We start from the raw sequence: 21,454 nt of genomic DNA, 5'->3' as shown, positions 1-21,454 counted from the left end.
TCCCCTCCTTGCTGGGAAAAGTCTTGCAGAGACTACCAGTGTTATTTTCCCAAATATTTTACCTGTTGCTCTTCCTTGCCTTGTATAGACACACTGTTGGTTCCAGGATGATATAGGACAATGGTCTGAGTTCAGGAGGGTTGGGCAGTAAGCATGGAAGCTGGTTGGAGAGGAAAGTGGCCCTCGTTCATGCTGGACTCAACAAGCCAACCTTTGAGATGAAACAGAGGTTGAGATCCAGAGTGCGGCCTGAATTGGTGCGGTCAGGTGTGACAGGTGAGACGAGGACACGAGGTTGGGCCAGGCAGGCCAGTGGAAACGAGGCCAGGAATAAACACTCGAGAGGAGATGGTACCAGTCAGAGCTGGAGAGGTGCCCAGGGTCTGGAGGGTTGGGGGTTATGAGCTGGAGAAGAAATGAGAAGCACCAGCACCTAGAAGTCAGGGAGGTCATCCCTTGACCGGGTAAGAAGCCAAGGACTCCTCCCTGAACGACAGGAACCATTAGCCAAGAAGGAGAAGAAACGGGAAGACCTGCCTACCTGGCAAGTGACCTGCCAGAGGGCGAGCAGGTGCTCCAGGAAAACACTGTTCAGTGCCTTGCACAAGTGAAGATTACACCAGAAGAAACACGCCCACCCAACCCACAACTGTGCAAGGCATGTGGTAGGGGAGGGGCAGACACTGGCTAGATTAGTTCTTGACCAGTTAGGAAAATATATTTCAGGGCTTCTTTTCACTTCACTTCTTCCCTGAGGTGACGAATCCAGGTTTGGAGAAAGCAAGTCATCTTTTTTGTCCTGGTTATGATTTAGTGAAGTTCTTGGTGGCTCAGATGGTAAAGAATCTGCCTGCCTGAGTCGGGAAAATCCCCTGGAGGAGAGTGTGGCAACCCACTCCAGTATTCTTGCCTGGAGAAGCCCATGGACAGAGAAGCCTGGCGGGCTACAGTCCATGGGGTCATAAAGAGTCAGACGCAACTGAGTGACTCACACTTCACTTTTGCCCCAGGAGGGCAAGCAGGACTTGTTGTTTCATCACGGGATTCCTTCGAAGTCCCCTCTGCACAAACCTCTCTCCCCAAAAGTCTCCCTCCCCACAAGCTTCTGCTGAACTGGGATTCTAAGTTTAGCTGTTTCCTCCCTCCTCCCCCAGGCAGAGTTGGGGTCTAGAGACACTGTGCGCAGGGGGACGGCCTGGCTGGAAGGGGCTGCATAGGTTTAGTTGGAACTTGGTTGAGTCTTTCTTAAAATGGAAGCATGTCAGTTAGGAGTACTACTTTTGGCTACAATAGAAACTCCAAAATGACAGTGGCTTCAATAAATAGGAAGTTTCTTCTCATATTTAAAAAGTCCCTTAGAAGCAATCTGGCATCTTTTATGAGATGAGTGGATAAACTGCGGTTCATCCAGGCTACGGAATACTAATTCAGCAATAGAGAAGTGAACTTTCAAGCCACAAAAAGGCATGGAGAGATTTATGCACATATTGCTAAGTGAAAGAGGCCAGTCTGAAAAGGCTACAGATTATCTAAGCATAGACTGGAAAAGGCAAAACTATGGAAACAGTAAGAAGATCAGTGGTTGTCTGGGATTCCAAGGGAGGGAGGGATGAACAGGTGGAGCCTAGGGGATTTTTAGGACAGTGAAACTATTCTATATGATACTGGAATGGTGGATCCCTGCCATTCTCATTTGTCAAAACCTACAGTATATACAACATAAAGAGCGAACCTGATGTAAACCATGGATTGTAGTTAATAATAACGTATCAATATTACTTCATTGAGGGTAATAGATGTACCAGATTCAAGCAAAATTCTGATTTAAGCAAGAAAACTGTGGGTAGGAGGAATTCTCTGAATTTTCTGCTCAATTTTTTCCTGTAAACCTAACACTGTTCAAAAACGAAGCCAATGAATGAAAACAAAAAAAGTCCAGTGTAGGATACCTTGGGCTGGGGTGGTAGTTCTATTGCTAATCTGAGTTGAGGATACCATTTTCTTTCTGCCCTTCTAGCTAGCATGTACCTCTCACCCTCGGGGTCTCCCTCATGGTCCAGGATGGGTGTGGAGCACCAGCTATCTAAGCTCCAGGCAGCAGGAAGGAGGATCCCACATGACCTAGCTTTCATTTATGAATCTTCCCAGAGTCCTACACAATATTTGCATTAGTATCTCCTCAGTCACACACAGCTTCAAGAGAAGCTGGGAAGTGTAGACTTTTCTCTGGGTGTCTTTGGCACCCCTAGTGATACTGTAGTTCTGTCACTAAGGAAAAATAGAAGGGGCAAGACTCTTTAGAGTCCCTTGGACTGCATGGAGATCAAACCCAATCCTAAAGGAAACCAACCCTGAATATTCATTGGAGAGACTGATGCTGAGGTTGAAGATCCAATACTTTGGCCACCTGATGCAAACAGCCAACTCACTGGAAAAAACCCTGATGCTGGGAAAGACTGGGGGCAGGAGGAGAAGGATGAGATGGTTGGATGGCATCACCAACTCAATGGCCATGAGTCTGAGCAAACTCCAGGAGTTAGTGAAGGACAGGGAAGGCTGGCAGGCTGCAGTCCATGGCATCACAGAGAGTCAGACATGACTGAGCGACTGAACAATTGGCTAGCATCTAGGTCTCTCCACCTCTTTTTTTTTTTTTTTTTTTGGCTTCACCCTGCAGCTTGTAGGATCTTAGTTTCCTGACTGGTGATTGAACTCACGCCCCCTACAGTGGAAGCATGAAGTCTTTATCACTGGACCACCAGGAAAGTACTGGGGAGGCATAACCCTTCTTGGGAGCGTAGGGTTTGGCCTTTTGAAGAAGCTCTGTAGTTTCTCAGTGACTCTGCTTGGGGGACACTGCTGGGTCTTGCTCCAGCCTGGAGGAATTTCAGAAGGAATTTGTGACTGATGGGGAGGAGTGTGAGGACTGCTGGACTGGACATGCGCTAGAAGGAACACTTTCCAATCCCGGCCCCTTCCAACAAAAGCTCCCAGGGCTGCAGGCAGACACCACTGTAAGGCTCGGAGAACCGCACTCTGCAAAGGACACTCAGGGACAGCCTCTAGTGGACTGACAAAGTTTATTATCTAACTGCGCAGTTTTATAATTCTCAGGGAATAGAGCATAAGGCAGACTTGCACGTAGCCATTCCAGGTAAACATTAAAGCATTCAAGCATAAAATACAGTTCCCATCGCCCAAGCCATAACATAGCTTTGGCGAAACTCTAAAGGGAGTCTTATCATGAAACAACAGTCCTTGCTCTCAGAAACAGGTGGTCAGAATGAAGCCTTCGAACGCCTCAAGGCCGGGCGTATAACACTTCGTTATCCGTTCCCAGCTTCAGGCACTCGGTGAATGCTCATAACCCTTTGTTATGCTCCTTCCAGCTTCCAACCTTCGTCATGAGTGGAGCAAATACATTTTCAGCATTTGCTCGAAGCCTCCCAGCTCCTCCACACACCACTTTTCTACCCTCATATTGGAGGGAGAGGTGGAATGGAGAGAAGGATGAGTGGGGTAGTAACAGGAGTGCAGAGGCAGCGCCCTGGGCCTCCTCCTCCGGGGAAGGGAAGGCCTGCCTGTGTGCCAGGCGGGGGTGGGGGCTGGGGCAGCAGGGCATGGCCCCTGTTTTCTGTGCAGTGGAAAGCAGAGCAAACACACCGACTCCCAGTTCTCTTAGCCAGGCTGGGTGCCCTCCCTCGTGAATCACAACCCTCCCAGCAGAGCAGAGCTGCTGGCAGCTGATGGGGCTTCTGCCTGACAACACTCCCCGTGATCTTCCCGGTGCGTCAGATGCCCTGTTAATTGCTCTGAATGACGGCATAGCACCGGAGGGCACAGCAGCAGGCGAGGCTGTGACAGGGGAAGTGAGCAGGGAGTCATCCAAGGAGACACTGGGTCTGAGCAGACAGACCCATGATGTGCACGGTCCGTCAGCCTGTTAGGTGGTGAAATCTCCTAACTCCCCACTGACAGTTGTCAGTGTTGGAGCCAGGGGTGGAGGAACCTCTGAAACTCCAGCCACGTGTTGGACTGGAGGGTTGAGGGTGTTTTCTCGGCCCCGCCCCTCTCTGCTTCCTAGTCCCTGGGGACTGCCAGAACCTAGATAATTAAGGTTGAATATCTTTTTTTCTTTCTGTGTGAAGAAAACACTTTGTTTTAAAAACCATTATGTGTTGTGCTGGGCTTAGTCACTCAGTCGTATCTGACTCTTTGGGCCCCCATGGACTGTAGCCCACCAGGCTCCTCGGTCCATGGAGATTCTCCAGGCAAGAACACTGGAGTGGGTTGCCATTCCCTCCTCCAGGGGATCTTCCCAACCCAGGGTTCGAACTCAGGTCTCTCGCGTTGCAGTCAGATTAACATCTGTGCCACCAGAGAAGCCCATGTATACTGGAGTGGGCAGCCTACCCTTCTCCAGGGATCTTCCTAACCCAGGGTCTCCTGCATTGCAGGTGGATTCTTTACCAGCTGAGCTACCATGCTGATAAGTCACTTCAGTCGTGTCCAACTCTGTGCGACCCCATAGACGGCAGCCCACCAGGCTCCCCTGTCCCTGGGATTCTTCAGGCAAGGACACTGGAGTGGGTTGCTATTTCCTTCTCCAATGCATGAAAGTGAAAAGTGAAAGTGAAGTCGCTCAGTCAAGTCCGACTCCCAGTGACCCCATGGACTGCAGCCCACCAGGCTCCTCTGTCCATGGGATTTTCCAGGCAAGAGTACTGGAGTGGGTTGCCATTGCCTTCTCCATATGTCTGTTTAAATATAAACTTGGCTAACAGTGGCCATCAGGTATGGGGTAACATGTTACCTGACAGTTATCTGGACTTATTTAGCAGTTATTCAAAGGGCCAGCTTGGGGAAATGCCAGGGAAGTGAGCAGTAGATTTAAACCTCAAATCTATATGCTGGTGGCCAGTGTGAGGCCCCCTCTCTGTGTTTTCTTTCTCTGATAACTTCAGGCATGTTGATGCTTATCCTTGGAGCTCTCCAAATCCGGGCTTAGTTCCTGAATGGTGTTTGTCTTTCCAGAGATAACAAAGACAGACACAGATGATAGTGGGATGAATCGCAAAGAGGCACAGGTGTCATTCTGCTTCAATTATTTAAAAGACTCTTTCTTGCTATTGAAACACTTTTAAACATCCTGCAGAGAGAGAGAGACAGAGGAAAAGAAATTTAGAAATGAATGAGAACTGAATTGCAAAATCACATAGCAATTGTCCTAGCTGTCAGATCTGCTCCTCCACCCAAAATTTTCCTCAACAAAATGATTTCCCTTTTTATCACTCCACATTATCATTTTTTATCATTCATTGTTCATCTTAAACATGGACTGGGCAGGGAGTTCTGCCTTTTCCCATTTATCACTCACAAAACGCTTGTTTCTATGGTGTTTTTTTGAAGGTTTATATGAGGATATGTGTGCTTAGTCGTTCAGCCATGTCTGACTCTTTACAACCCCATGGACTGCAGCCCGCCAGGCTCCTCTGTCCATGGGGATTCTCCAGGTAAGAATACTGGAGTGGATTGCCATGCGCTCCTCCAAGGGATCTTCCCAACCCAGGGATCAAACCAGGTCTCCTGCATTGCAGGCAGATTCTTTACTGTCTGAGTCACCAGGGAAGCCCCTTATATGAGGATAACAGAATGCAATTTACTAATTCTGACGAAAAACTCCCCAAAGTATATGCTATTCCCTAGAGAATCCCATGGACAGAGGAGCCTGGTGGGCTACAGTCCACTGGGTCCCTAAGAGTTGGACATGACTGAGCGACTAACACACACACACACACACACACACACACACACACGAGTGCTTATTCATTTTAATCAGTTGCAAATTGTGTAGACACAGCATCAAGACAGAAAATGCAACTTCTCTTGGTTTGCTACCCACAGAGAATAAAGTGGGTCCTGAGAGATTTTGGCTCAAGCATGTAACGTTTTATACAAAGAAAGGTTTTCTTAAATTTTCGGATCAGAAAAGACTTCTTCACATTTCAGACAATATTTTTCTACAGGATATAAGAACATGATTATAAAAATGAGAAAGTAATCCTTGTTTGAAATTAGCTTTTTCAGATCATTGCAACAAAGTCATAGCATTAAAATGAAAATAAAATCATAACTGAGATAAAATGACTTTATAATACAAAAAAGCAATCAGCATGCTTGCCTGGGAAATCCCATGGACAAAAGAGTCTGGCAGGCTACAGTCCATGGGGTCACAAAAGAATCAGACAGACACGACTGAAGTGATTAAAACAACAATTGAAACAGTGAGAATAACGCTAATTTAAGGCAATTTTCCAAGTCAGTCTTGGGAGAAGGCTAAATCATTGTAGATGATTTAAACAAATGAATTTTACAGGCTCATGGACTTGAACAGTTTTTTTGCCACACCGCATGGCACATGGACTGTTAGTTGTGGACCTGAGATCCAACCTGTACCCTCATTGGAAGGCAGATTCTTGACCACCAGGCCACCAGGGAAGTCCCTGGCTGAGCCAGTTTGCATTCTCATCAGCAGTGAGTGACAGTTCCTGTCACGTCACATCCTTACCAGCATTTGGGGTGATCAGTAGCTGGGGTTTTAGGCATTCTAATAGTGTGCAGTGATATCTTATTGTTGTTTTAATTGGCAAGTCCCTAATGACTATGATGTTGATGGTATTTTCATATATTTATTTGCCATTTATATTAATATGTCTTCTTTGATGAGGTGTCCTTTCAGATCTTTCATTCAAGTTTGTTTTTTTTTTTTTTTCTGGCTACACTGAGTGGCTTGTGGGACAATTTCTCAATCAGGATGGAACCCAAACTCCCAGCAGTGACAGCCGTGAGTCCTAATCATTGGACTGCCAGGCAATTCCCTTTTGCACAGCTGACATTCATTTTTGTTTTCTTATTTAGTTTTAAGAGTTCTTTGCATACTGTAGATATCAGTTCTTTATTAGATATGTGTTTTGCAAATGTTTCCTCCAAGTTTATGGCTTATGTTCTCATTCTCATGACAGTGTCTTTCACAGAGCAGAAGTTTTAAATTTTAATGAAGTTCTATAGTTGCCAGGAGAGAAGGATAGGGGAAAGAGATAGTTAGGGAGTTTGGGACCGACATGTACACTCTGCTATGTTTAAAATGAATAACCACCAAAGACCTGCTATATAGCACAGGGAACTCTGATCAGCCTGATGGAAGGGGATTTGAGGAGAGAGTGGATACAAGGATATGCATGGCTGAGTCCCTTCACTGTTCAGCTGAAACTATCACAGTCATGTTAACTGGCTGGACTCTAACAGGAAACAAAATGTTTAAACTATTTTTAAAAATTTAATGAAGTTCAACTACCTTTCTTTCTTCCATGGATTATGCCTTTGATGTTGAATCTATAAGTCATTGCCAAACCCAAGGTCATCTAGATTTTCTCCTATGCTATCTTTTAGGAGTTTTATAGTTTTGCATTTTACATTTAGGTATATGATCCACTCTGAGGCAATTTTTGTGAAGGGTATAATGTCTGGGTTTAGATTCTTTGTTTGTTTGTGTTACGTGTGGATGTCCCGCTGATCAGCGCCGTTTGTTGAAAAGACTGTCTTTTCTCCATTGAATTGCCTTCCCTCCCTTTCCAAAGGTCAGGTGACTATATTTGTGTGGGTCTCTTTATGGGCTCTCCGTTTTGTTCTATCGATCTTTTTGTCTATCTTTTCACCAAGCGCACACTATTTGATCACTACCGCTTTATAATAAGCCTTAGATCTAGGTGGTGTGGTCCTCCAATTCTGCTGTTCTCCTTAAACCTCACGTTGGCTCTTCTAAGTCGTTGGCCTCTCCATATAGACTTTAGAATTGATGTGTTGATATCTACAAAATAACCTTCTGGTGCTTTGAGTGAGATTGTGTTGAATATAATCTTTCTATACATTTTTGGTGGGTCTCTACCTATCTCTACCTAGCAGTAGAATTGCTGAATTGTGGAGAAAGCATGTTAAGCTTTCATTCAGTTTATGTTCAGTTTTCCGAAACTTGTTTTGCAAATTCACATACCAATCAGAAGTAGGTGGGAGTTTAAGTTGCTCTGTATCCTTGCAATATTTAGTATTTTTCCCTTTAGCTGTTTTGATAGGTGTATAATGATATCACATTAAAATTATAGTTTGCATTTCCTGGTGACTAATGAAGTTGAGAACTTTTCAGATATTTATTGGCTATCCTCTTTTGTTGAGTTTCTGTTCAAGTCTTTTGTTTATTATTTCTATGAAATATTCTTTTCCTTATCGATTTGAAGGTTTTTTTTTTCCCTATTCACAATGTGAGTCTTTTGTTGAGCATATATTATAAATGCTTCTTCCAATGTGTAGGTTCTATTTTTAATCTGCTAATAATGTCTCTTTGATGAATGGGAGTCTTCATTTTAATATTTTCCAACTGAAGTCATTTTTTTCTTTTATTACCAAAGTTTTTGTGTCTTGTTTAGGAAATCTTTGCCTCCTTCAAAAATGGATGTTGAGAGCAAAATTTAGTCATCAGAATGGGGCTGTGTGTAATGGTAAATTTATTTATTCATATACCTATTTGTGACATAAATATTTATTTCCTGGTATATTTATATAATGGAATACCATACAGTAGTTTAAGTGGACTACAGCTGCTTGTATTAACAAGAATGTATCTCAAAAGCATTATGCTGAATGTAAAGAGTCACAGAAGCATGGAGAATATATGATTATAGTAATACAGAGTAGAATAATGGTTGAAACTTTTTAAAAAATTTAGTTTTATTTATTTATTTGGCTGAGTCGTGGCACGCAGGAAGTTTGATCTTTGTTTTGACATTCAAACTCTTAGCTGTGACTTGTGGGTTCTAGCTCCCTGACCAGGAATCGAACCCAGATTCCCCAGCATTGGGACCACAGTCTGAGCCACTGAACCACCAGGGAAGTCCCAGACTAATAGGCAAAATTAAACGATGTGTTGAGTAGAAACTCATACGATTGTGGTGTATCCTTCAAGAAAAACGAGGGAATTGTTGATGTAAAAGTCAGGTGTACAAATACCTCTTAGAGGAGGCAGAGGGGTGTGGTCAGGGAGAGCACACAGAGACTTCTGATATTCTGAGGAAGCTCTGTCTCTTAAGTTGGTTGGTGGCTCCAGGTGTTTATTTCACTACTTTTAAAAGACGCTTACTCCTTGGAAGAAAAGTTATGACCAACCTAGATAGTATATTCAAAAGCAGAGACATTACTTTGCCGACTAAGGTCCGTCTAGTCAAGGCTATGGTTTTTCCTGTGGTCATGTATGGATGTGAGAGTTGGATTGTGAAGAAGGCTGAGCGCCGAAGAATTGATGCTTTTGAACTGTGGTGTTGGAGAAGACTCTTGAGAGTCCTTTGGACTGCAATGAGATCCAACCAGTCCATTCTGAAGGAGATCAACCCTGGGATTTCTTTGGAAGGAATGATGCTGAAGCTGAAACTCCAGTACTTTGGCCACCTCATGCGAAGAGTTGACTCATTGGAAAAGACCCTGATGCTGGGAGGGATTGGGGGCAGGAGGAGAAGGGGACGACAGAGGATGAGATGGCTGGATGGCATCACGGACTCGATGGACGTGAGTCTGAGTGAACTCCGGGAGATGGTGATGGACAGGGAGGCCTGGCGTGCTGCGATTCATGGGGTCACAAAGAGTCGGACACGACTGAGCGACTGAACTGAGCTGAACTGCACCGGTACAGTCCATGCACTGTTTTGAATGTAGGATACAGTCACAGTAATAAAAGGGAAAACAAAAGATGAGCATGTAGATCGAAGGGACACACCCAGTCTTATGCAGAATAGATACAAATATGTCCTCACACAGACATAGCAGGGAGAACCACAGAATATCAGCAGCCTAGCATCACCAGAAAGACAGGTACCTAAAAACAAGGATACTTTGACTGACAGCAAGCGTAGCAGATGCCAGCAGCTACCTAATGACATCTCCAGACTGCTGAGGGAAAAGAATTCCTTACCCACAGGTTATTCCCAAGATCTAAGGTGCAATAAAAGCAGCTTTTGGCTCGTCTCTTCATTCTTTCTGGGGATATTTCTCCACTGTTCTCCAGTAGCATATTGGACACCTACCAACCTGGGGAGTTCATCTTTCATTGTCCTATCTTTCTGCCTTTTCATACTGTTCATGGGGTTCTCAAGGAAAGAATACTGAAGTGGTTTGCCATTCCCTTCTCCAGTGGACCACATTTTGTCAGAACTCTCCACCATGACCTGTCCATCTTGGGTGGCCCTACACGGTATGGCTCATAGTTTCATTGAGTTAGACAAGATCAGATTGGTTAGTTTTCTGTGGTTGTGGTTTTCAGTCTGTCTGCCCTCTGATGGAGAAAGATAAGAGGCTTATGGAAGCTTCCTGATGGGATAGACTGACTGAGGGAGAGACTAGGTCTTGTTCTGATGGGCCATGCTCAGTAAATCTTTAATCCAATTTTCTGTTGATGCGGGGCTGTGTTCCCTCCCTGCTATTTACCTGGGGGCCATCTGCCTGCAATGCGGGAGACCCGGGTTCGATCCCTGGGTTGGGAAGGTCCCCTGGAGAAGGAAATGGCAACCCACTCCAGTAATCTTGCCTGGAAAATTCCATGGACAGAGGAGCCTTGTAGGCTACAGTCCATGGGGTCACAAAGAGTCGAACACGACTGAGCGACTTCTCTCACTCACTCAAACTGTGGGGGAGGTAATGCAGATAATGGTGACCTCCTTCAAAAGATCCCTGCATGCACTGTTAGAATCAGTGCCCCTAGCCCTGCAGCAGGCCAGCACCATCCCACGCCTCCACCGGAGGCTCTGGGACGCCCACAGGCAAGTCCAGGACAGTCTCCTGCGGGGTCACTGCTCCTTTCCCCTGGGTTCTGGTGCACAAGGTTCTGTTGTGCCTCCAAGAGTCTATTTCCCAGTCCTGTGTAAGTTCTGGAAAGGAAGAAAGGACGCTTTGCAGAGAAGGCTGAACTTGATGAAGGAGGCACTCTTTGACCAGAGAACAAGTAGCAAGGGTACTTTGGGCAGAAAGTATCACTGCTTCTGTAAAGGCATACAGATGGATAGTAACCTTAAAAACTCAGAAATGAAAGTCACCCAGTAGCTTTAGAAAACAAGGTCAAATGAATTCTTTTTAACGGCTGAGTAATACTCCATTGTGTATATGTACCACAGCTTTCTTATCCATTCATCTGCTGATGGACATCTACGTTGTTTCCATGTCCTGGCTATTATAAACAGTGCTGCGATGAACATTGGGGTACATGTGTCTCTTTCAATTCTGGTTTCCTCGGTGTGTATGCCCAGAAGTGGGATTGCTGGGTCATAAGGTAGTTCTATTTGCAATTTTTTAAGGAATCTCCACACTGTTCTCCATAGTGGCTGTACTAGTTTGCATTCCCACCAACAGTGTAGGAGGGTTCCCTTTTCTCCACACCCTCTCCAGCATTTATTGCTTGCAGATTTTTGGATCGCAGCCATTCTGACTGGTGTGAAGTGGTACCTCATTGTGGTTTTGATTTGCATTTCTCTAATAATGAGTGATGTTGAGCATCTTTTCATGTGTTTGTTAGCCATCCGTATGTCTTCTTTGGAGAAATGTCTATTTAGTTCTTTGGCCCATTTTTTGATTGGGTCGTTTATTTTTCTGGAGTTGAGCTGCATAAGTTGCTTGTATATTTTTGAGATTAGTTGTTTGTCAGTTGCTTCATTTGCTATTATTTTCTCCCATTCAGAAAGATGGATGAAACTGGAGCCGATTATACAGAGTGAAGTAAGCCAGAAAGAAAAACACCAATACAGTATACTAACACATATATATGGAATTTAGGAAGATGGCAATGACGACCCTGTATGCAAGACAGGGAAAGAGACACAGATGTGTATAACGGACTTTTGGACTCAGAGGGAGAGGGAGAGGGTGGGATGATTTGGGAGAATGCCATTCTAACATGTATACTATCATGTGAATTGAATCGCCAGTCTATGTCTGACGCAGGATGCAGCATGCTTGGGGCTGGTACATGGGGATGACCCAGAAAGATGTTATGGGGAGGGAGGTGGGAGGGGGGTTCATGTTTGGGAATGCATGTAAGAATTAAAGATTTTAAAATTAAAAAAAAAAAAAAAGGAAAACCTAATGAATGGAAAAAAATAAAATAAAATAAAAAATTAAAAAAAAAAAAAAAGAAAGAAAACAAGGTCAACAAATGAACAGGAGTGTGACATTAAAATGAAACCAATTTTGGACTTCCCTGGTGGCGCGGCGGGCAGGAGTCTGCCTGTCAACGCCGGGGACATGGGTTTGATCCCTGGGCCCGGAATATCCCACATGCTGTGGAGCAACTAAGCGCCTCTGCCACAACTACTGAGCTCGCACTCTAGAGCCCATGCTCTGCAACAAGAGAAACCACTGCAATGAGAAGCCCGTGCACCACAACCAAGTGGAGCCCCCGCTGGCTGCAACTAGAGAAAACCCACAGGCAGCAACGAAGACCCGGCACAGCTGAAAATAAATAAATAAAATTATTTTTTAAAAATTATAAAGTGAAGGCAATTTTATGATTTTGCACCAGGCTTGAGTAAGATACTAAGCAAAATCCATAAGTTTGCTCATTAAAGTAAGTTCACGGGACTTCCCTAGTGGTCCAGTGGTTAAAAAACTCCACACTCCCAATGCAAGGATGCAAGGAGCATGGGTTTGATCCCTGACCAACCTAGACAGCATATTAAAGGCAGAGACATTACTTTGCTCATTCATGCAAAGATGGGCTCGATAAATGACAGAAATGGTATGAACTGAACAGAGCAGAAGATATGAAGAAGAGGTGGCAAGAATACACAGAAGAACTGTACAAAAACGATCTTCATGACCCAGATAATCACGATGGTGTGATCACTCATCTAGAGCCAGACATTGTGGAATGTGAAGTCAAGTGGGCCTTAGAAAGCCTCAGTATGAGCAAAGCTAGTGGAGGTGATGGAATTCCATTTGAGCTATTTCAGATCCTGAAAGATGATCCTGTGAAAGTGCTGCACTCAATATGCCAGTAAATTTGGAAAACTCAGCAGTGGCCACAGGACTGGAAAAGGGCAGTTTTCATTCCAGTCCCAAAGAGAGACAATGCCAGAGAATGCTCAAACTATTGCACAACTGCACTCATCTCATATGCTTGCAAAGTAATGCTCAAAAATCTCCAAGCGAGGTTTCAACAGTATGTGAACCATGAACTTCCAGATGTTCAAGCTGGATTTAGAAAAGGCAGAGGAACCAGAGGTCAAATTGCCAACATCCGTTGGATCATCAAAAATGCAAGAGTATTTCAGAAAAACATCTACTTTTACTTTATTGCCTATGCCAAAGCCTTTGACTGTGTGTATCACAACAAACTGTGGAAAATTCTTAAAGAGATGGGGATACCAGACCACATGATCTGCCTCCTGAGAAATCTGTATGCAGGTCAAGAAGCAACAGAGAGAACTGGACATGGAACAACAGACTGGTTCCAAATTGGGAAAGGAGTACATCAAGACTGTATATTGTCAGTTCAGTTCAGTTCAGTCGCTCAGTCGTGTCCGACTCTTTGTGACCCCATGAATCGCAGCACACTAGGCCTCCCTGTCCATCACCAACTCCCGGAGTTTACTCAGATTCACGTCCATTGAGTCAGTGATGCCATCCAGCCATCTCATCCTCTGTCATCCCCTTCTCCTGCCACCAGTCCCTCCCAGCATCAGAGTCTTTTCCAACGAGTCAACTCTTCGCATGAGGTGGCCAAAGTACTGGAGTTTCAGCTTCAGCATCAATGCTTCCAAAGAAATCCCAGGGCTGATCTCCTTCAGAATGGACTGGTTGGATCTCCTTGCAGTCCAAGGGACTCTCAAGAGTCTTCTCCAACACCACACTTCAAACGCATCAATTCTTCGGCGCTCAGCCTTCTTCACAGTCCAACTCACATCCATACATGACTACTGGAAAAACCATAGCCTTGACTAGATGGACGGACCTTAGTTGGCAAAGTAATGTCTCTGCTTTTGAACATGCTATCTAGGTTGCTCATAACTTTTCTTCCAAGGAGTAAGCGTCTTTTAATTTCCTGGCTGCAGTCACCATCTGCAGTGATTTTGGAGCCCAAAAAAATAAAGTCTGACACTGTTTCCACTGTTTCCCCATCTATTTCCCATGAAGTGATGGGACCAGATGCCATGATCTTCGTTTTCTGAATGTTGAGCTTTAAGCCAATGTTTTCGCTCTCCTCTTTCACTTTCATCAAGAGGCTTTTTAGCTCCTTTTCACTTTCTGCCATAAGGGTGATGTCATCTGCATATCTGAGGTGATTGATATTTCTCCCAGCAATCTTGATTCCACCTTGTGTTTCTTCCAGTCCAGCGTTTCTCGTGATGTGCTCTGTATGTAAGTTAAATAAGCAGGGTGACAATATACAGCCTTGACGTACTCCTTTCCCGATTTGGAACCAGTCTGCCATTTCATGTCCAGTTCTAACTGTTGCTTCCTGACCTGCATACAGATTTCTCAGGAGGCAGGTCAGGTGGTCTGGTATTCCCATCTCTTTCTGAATTTTCCACAGTTTATTGTGATCCACACAGTCAAAGGCTTTGGCATAGTCAATCAAGCAGAAATAGATGTTTTTCTGGAACTCTCTTGCTTTTTCCATGATCCAGCGGATGTTGGCAATTTGATCTCTGCTTCCTCTGCCTTTTCTAAAACCAGCTTGAACATCAGGAAGTTCACGGTTCACGTATTGCTGAAGCCTGACTTGGAGAATTTTGAGCATTACTTTATTAGCATGTGAGATGAATGCAATTGTGTGGTAGTTTGAGCATTCTTTGGCATTGCCTTTCTTTGGGATTGGAATGAAAACTGCCCTTTTCCAGTCCTGTGGCCACTGCTGAGTTTTCCAAATTTGCTGGCATATTGGGTGCAGCACTTTCACAGCATCATCTTTCAGGATCTGGAATAGCTCAAATGGAATTCTATCACCTCCACTAGCTTTGTTCGTAGTGATGCTTTCTAAGGCCCACTTGACTTCACATTCCAAGATGTCTGGCTCTAGATGATTGATCACGCCGTCATGATTATCTGGGTCATGAAGATCATTTTTGTACAGTTCTTCTGTGTATTCTTGCCACCTCTTCTTAATATCCTCTGCTTCTGTTAGGTCCATACCATTTCTGTCCTTTATCGAGCCCATCTTTGCATGAAATGTTCCCTTGGTTTCTCTAATTTTCTTGAAGAGATCTCTAGTCTTTCCCATTCTGTTCTTTTCCTCTATTTCTTTGCATCGATTGCTGAAGAAGGCTTTCTTATCTCTTCTTGCTATTCTTTGGAACTCTGCATTCAGATGCTTATATCTTTCCTTTTCTCCTTTGCTTTTCGTCTCTCTTCTTTTCACAGCTATATGTAAGGCCTCCCCAGACAGCCATTTTGCTCTTTTGCATTTCTTTTCCATGGGGATGGTCTTGATCCCTGTCTCCTGTACAATGTCATGAACCTCATTCCATAGTTCATCAGGCACTCTATCAGATCTAGGCCCTTAAATCTATTTCTCACTTTCACTGTATAATCATAAGGGATTTGATTTAGGTCATACCTGAATGTTAGCGGTTTTCCCTACTTTCTTCAATTTAATTCTGAATTTGGTAATAAGGAATTCATGATCTGAGCCACAGTCAGCTCCTGGTCTTGTTTTTGTTGACTGTATAGAGCTTCTTCCTCTTTGGCTGCAAAGAATATAATCAATCTGATATTGGTGTTGACCATCTGGTGATGTCCATGTGTAGAGTCTTCTCTTGTGTTGTTGGAAGAGGGTGTTTGCTATGACCAGTGCATTTTCTTGGCAAAACTCTATTAGTCTTTGCCCTGCTTCATCCGCATTCCAAGGCCAAATTTGCCTGTTACTCCAGGTATTTCTTGACTTCCTACTTTTGCATTCCAGTCCCCTATAATGAAAAGGACATCTTTCTTGGGTGTTAGTTCTAGAAGGTCTTGTAGGTCTTCATAGAACCATTCAACTTCAGCTTCTTCAGCCTTACTGGTTGGGGCATAGACTTGGATTATTGTGATATTGAATGGCTTGCCTTGGAAACGAACAGAGATCAGTCTGTCGTTTTTGAGACTGCATCCAAGTGCTGCATTTTGGACTCTTTTGTTGACCATGATGGCTACTCCATTTCTTCTGAGGGATTCCTGCCCGCAGTAGTAGATGTAATGGTCATCTGAGTTAAATTCACCCATTCCAGTCCATTTTAGTTCGCTGATTCCTAGAATGTCAACGTTCACTCTTGCCATCTCTTGTTTGACCACTTCCAATTTGTCTTGATTCATGGACCTGACATTCCAGGTTCCTATGCAATATTGCTCTTTACAGCATCGGACCTTGCTTCTATCACCAGTCACATCCACAGCTGGGTATTGTTTTTGCTTTGGCTCCATCTCTTCATTCTTTCTGGAGTTGTTCCTCCACTGATCTCCAGTAGCATATTGGGCACCTACAGACCTGGGGAGTTCCTCTTTCAGTATCCTATCATTTTGCCTTTTCATACTGTTCATGGGGTTCTCAAGGCAAGAATACTGAAGTGGTTTGCCATTCCCTTCTCCAGTGGACCACATTCTGTCAGACCTCTCCACCTGTGCGACAAGGGTGAGAGGTCATGTGCAGATCTTTAGGAAGAACATTCCAAGGGTCCTCAGGGAGGAAGAAATTTAACATGTTCGAGGAGCAGAAAGGCCAGGGAACTGCTGAAAGAGTGGTGCAAGACATCGATCAGGAAGGACCTGGGAGGATATTTGCATTTTATTTTTAGTGCAGTGGGGGTCAATTGAAGAGTTTCCAGTAGGAGAGTCATATGATCTTTAAAAAAAATGTTTACTTCTATCTATTTCTATTTATTTATTTGGCTGTGCTGGGTCTTAGTTGTAGCATTCAGGATCTTTACTCTTTGTTTGGGTGAATGGGATTGAATTACCTCATCAGGGATCGCAGAGTGCAGAGTTTTAACCACTGGACCACCAGGGAAGTCCCCTCTCCTAAATATTTCAGTAATCATCTTCTAATAATAAGAATATTGTCTTACACAACCATATGAAATTTTGAAAAGTCTTCAGTATGATCTAATATCCAGTCTTGTGTAAATTCTCCTAGTTATTCCCAAAGCGCCTGTCTTGGTTGTTCATTTTTTTTCAAGCCCACATTTACCAAGTTTCTCTCATCACATCTGGTTATAAAGGCTCTTTAGACTATTTAAATATGGACCCATTGTCTCAGTTCTTGACACTGATATTTTGTTTTTGTTTTTAAAATCAACTGTATTGGGGTATAATTTAGATTTTGTAAATTGCAGTCATTTCACATGTACTGTTCATACCTTTGACAGATGCAAGCATCAGTTAATAATCATGACGCCAATCAATACAAATTTCTGTCATCCTAAAAAGCTCCTCTGTGCCCCTCGGCAGTCATTCTCCCTCTCTGCTTCTGGGCCCAGGCAACCATTGATCTGCTTTCCACTATCGTATTGATTTTCTGAAGAGGCAAGGCCAGTTTGTCATGTAGAATGTCCCACGTGTCTAATTACATCCTTGTCATGTTATTGTCTTGATGTCCTAGCTATCGAGTTTTCTGTGCATTGAAGGTAGGACTAAAGGCTTAATTGTGCTTAGTTGCTAAGTCATGTCTGACTCTTTGAGAGCCCAGGGACTGTGGCCCTCCAGGCTCCTCTGTCCATGGGATTCTCCAGGCGAGAATACTGGAGTGGGTTGCCATGCCCTCCTCCAGCGGATCTTCCCAACCCAGGGATCAAACCAGCATCTCTTACATCTCCTGCATTGGCAGGCAGGTTCTTCACCACTAGTGCCACCTAGGAAGCCCCAAAGCCTTCATTTAGGGGCAGGTTAAATACTCCATAGGTGGAGGAAATGCTTCACAGGTGAAATGGGGTGCTCCCTATGGCATCACCTCAAGAGGCCCAGTGCCGCGTGTTCCACTGTTAGGGATGCCAAGCTTGCTCCCTTGGTTGAGCTGTGGCCTCTGCTCCTGAGTGATACTAATCTGCATTCAAGGTCGGGAGTCGTTGCAATAAAGGAAAGATAGAGCCTCCCAAAGTCCATCAACTAAAGAGGAGGAACGGTTTCCAGCTTCCGGGAGTGATCGTACTACTATATGGCCGCTGCGGTGGCAGTAGAATAAAACGTGAAGTTCCTGTTCTCTTTTACACACATGCATCCTTACTCAGGCATTCGTGTGTGTACGTGTGCACATGTATATATTACAGACGTGAGATACTCTTCCTGTCACAGATCCAGTGACACAACAGGAATCGAAGAAGCGTACCTCAGGACTTCCTAGTGTTCCAGGGGTTAAGACTGCACTTCCAATGCAGGGGATGTGGGTGCTATCCTGGCCAGGGAGCTAAGAGTCCTCATGCCACGTGGCCAAGAAAAGAGAAAGAAAGAAGCGCACCTCCCCCTTCCTCCCGCTCCCACCCCAGTTCCCGAGCACTGTGCCCCCATTGTGAGGGCTCCCGTGCAATTCGCCAGGCTCCTTTCTGTGCGCTTTGAGCACCTTCACAAACACTGTACTTCTGTTCTTGCAAAAATGAGATCAGGTTACCTAATTTGATCTTTTTAAAAAATTTAACAATTTTCATGGCTAATGCTTCTTTTTAACAGCTATTCAGTGTACTTGGATGTTTGGTATGGCTCATTCTCTGGTTTACTTAGCTTTTCCCCCATACAGACATGCTTTTCTGGTGACTTTTGTTTGAACTATGTAAAATCTCTTAGAGCAGTAACCCCCAAACACAAAGTTAAATGAGCATAATTAAAACTATGACTCAGAATCACATTCAAATTTAGTGAAGAACTTTAGTCATTGATGTCTTATGAAAGTCACAAACCTTTGTTTATCAATCTGGAAGCACTTCTGCTTTAGGGCAAAAAAAAAAAAAGAGAAATATTATTCTGGAAAATGAGTGCATTTTCTATTGGAAACTATGAAAGGAACAGGAGTGTGATCATTCTTGAGTGGGAGGAAAAGAATTAGCAAAAGCTCATTAGACTGAAGAAAAAGGAGCCACCCCCTCCTCTGGCAAGCAGACACCCCCTCACTCCTTTTCTGACTCCCTTCCTTGCTTTGAGACAAGAGTGGTTATGCATGTGTACATCACTCGGGGTGACTAAGCTGAAGGTGGCGTAGAAGGTAAGTGTCTCTCCTCCGTCACTGGCCTTATGAGCAAGCAATGTTGAAGGGGAAATCAAGCCAGAAGCTGTAATTTCATGAAATCGCCACTGCTATTGTGGAAGCGTCACCTGCTTCTGAGAACTCCCAGTTGGTGGTGAAACCAGCAGGTAGATTTTCCAGGCTGGAATGCCATTGTGTACGGGTCCAATTAGATGCTTGTATCCTCTGAAATAGAAATGAAACTGCTCTAGCTCACACTTCACCAGCTGCCTCCAGCAGGGCGTGGAAATGATAGATTGGTTCAGAGCCTGATGGAAATGCTGTTACCCAAAGGTAACAGCTGATGTCTGGATTCAAGAGGTCTTGAGAGAATCCTCTGATGCTTGAGCCTGGCACTTTGCCCGAGCCTAGCTAGTCAGAGTTAATATTAATACTATAGTTTACCAGGCTTATTATGCCGAACATGCTTGTTTAGAAACAAGGCTGCCTGGGGTTCAGTGGTGGATTATTTCTCCTAAGAAACAGATGAGACGAAAGAAAAACAATCAGCCATTCCTAGCCAGACAGTTCAATTTCCCCAGAATTTTCTTCTTTTCTAGTAAATAATTAGAGGGACATTGTAGGAGATATGTCTGGGAAAACACTCAACATACGTCATGTGCTAATCCTAATGGAGCCAGGACTTCCTGTGGCTTCTGTCTGGGTGCTGCTCTGCTCTGCCCAGTGCTACGGTCACAGAGTGGGCTATGGCCAAATGCTGCAAGGAAACTCAGCTGGGAAAATGCAGATGTGGGCATTAAGAGGGCATTCCAATCACTGCAGGCAAGTTTTGTTGTTTTTTTTTTTAACTTTTTTTTCTATGTTGAAGTATAGTTGATTGCCGGGAGAAATATCAACCACCTCAGATACGCAGATGATATCTATCCAATGGCAGAAAGAGAAGAGGAACTAAAGTGCCTCTTGATGAAGATGAAAGAGGAGAGTGACAAAGTTGGCTTAAAACTCAACATTCAGAAAACTAAGATCATGGCGTCTGGTCCAATCACGTCATGGCGAATAGATGGGGAAATAATGGAAACAGTGAGAGACTTTATTTTCTTGGGCTCCAGAATCACTGCAGATGGTGACTGCAGCCATGAAATTAAAGACGCTTGCTCCTTGGAAGAAAAGTTATGACCAACCTAGACAGCATATTAAAAAGCAGAGACATCACTTTGCCAACAAAGGTCCATATAGTCAAAGCTATGTTTTTTCCAGTAGTCATGTATGGATGTGAGGGTTGGACCATAAAGAAGGCTGAGCACCCATGAACTAATGCTTTTGAATTGTGGTGTTGGAGAAGACTCTTGAGAGTCCCTTGGACTACGAGGAGATCAAACTAGTCAATCCTAAAGGAAATCAACCCTGAATATTCATTGGAAGGACTCATGCTGAAGCTGAAGCTGAAACTCCAATACTTTGGCCACCTGATGGGAAGAGCTGACTCATTGGAAAAGACCCTGATGCTGGGAGGGATTGAAGGTGGGAGGAGAAGGGGATGACAGAGGATGAGATGGTTGGATGGCATCAGTGACTCGATGGACATGAGTTTGAGCAATTTCCGGGAGATAGTGAAGGACAGGGAGGCCTGGAGTGCTGCAGTCCATGGGGTCACAAAGAGTCCGACACGACTGAGCAACTGAACCACAACAGTCGATTAACATGTTGTATTAGTTGCAGGTGTATAGCAAAGTGGCTTTGTTATTCATATGCATGTATCTATTTTCTTTTTTAAAAAACTTTTTATTTTGTATTGGGATATAGGCGACTAATGGGCTTCCCTGGTGGCTCATTTGGTAAAAAATCCACCTGCAATGCAGTAGGTAGACCTGAGTTTGATCCCTGTGTTGGAGAGATCCCCGCAGGAGGGCATGGCAATCCACTCCAATATTCTTGCCTGGAGAATCCTCATGGACAGAGGAGCCTGGTGGGCTATCGTCCACAGGGTCGCAAAGATTCGGACACGACTAAGTGACTAAGTACAGCACTGCTGCTGCTAAGTCGCTTCAGTCGTGTCCGACTCTGTGTGACCTCATAGACAGCAGCCCACCAGACTCCCCTGTCCCTGGGATTCTCCAGGCAAGAACACTGGAGTGGGTTGTCATTTCCTTCTCCAGTGCATGAAAGTGGAAAGTGAAAGTGAAGTTACTTAGTCTTGTCCGACCCTCAGCAACCCCAGGA

General features: G+C 44.3%; 1 long non-coding RNA gene across 1 annotated transcript in view; it reads left to right on the top strand.

Moving 5' to 3' along the window:
• The window catches only part of LOC138446600 (uncharacterized), a 29,478-nt gene extending 8,452 nt beyond the window's left edge, over window positions 1-21,026 (top strand). Inside the window, exon 3 of the long non-coding RNA XR_011259458.1 lies at window positions 20,108-21,026. This is a non-coding gene — a long non-coding RNA (uncharacterized lncRNA). The remainder of the gene's footprint in view (window positions 1-20,107) is intronic.
• The last annotated feature ends 428 nt before the right edge of the window (window positions 21,027-21,454 follow it).

This window comes from Ovis canadensis, chromosome 10 (assembly GCF_042477335.2).
Source record: "Ovis canadensis isolate MfBH-ARS-UI-01 breed Bighorn chromosome 10, ARS-UI_OviCan_v2, whole genome shotgun sequence".
Taxonomy (NCBI): domain Eukaryota; kingdom Metazoa; phylum Chordata; class Mammalia; order Artiodactyla; family Bovidae; genus Ovis; species Ovis canadensis.
The sequence above is the reverse complement of the archived record's forward strand: the minus strand, read 5'-3'. Positions and strand labels throughout refer to the sequence as shown.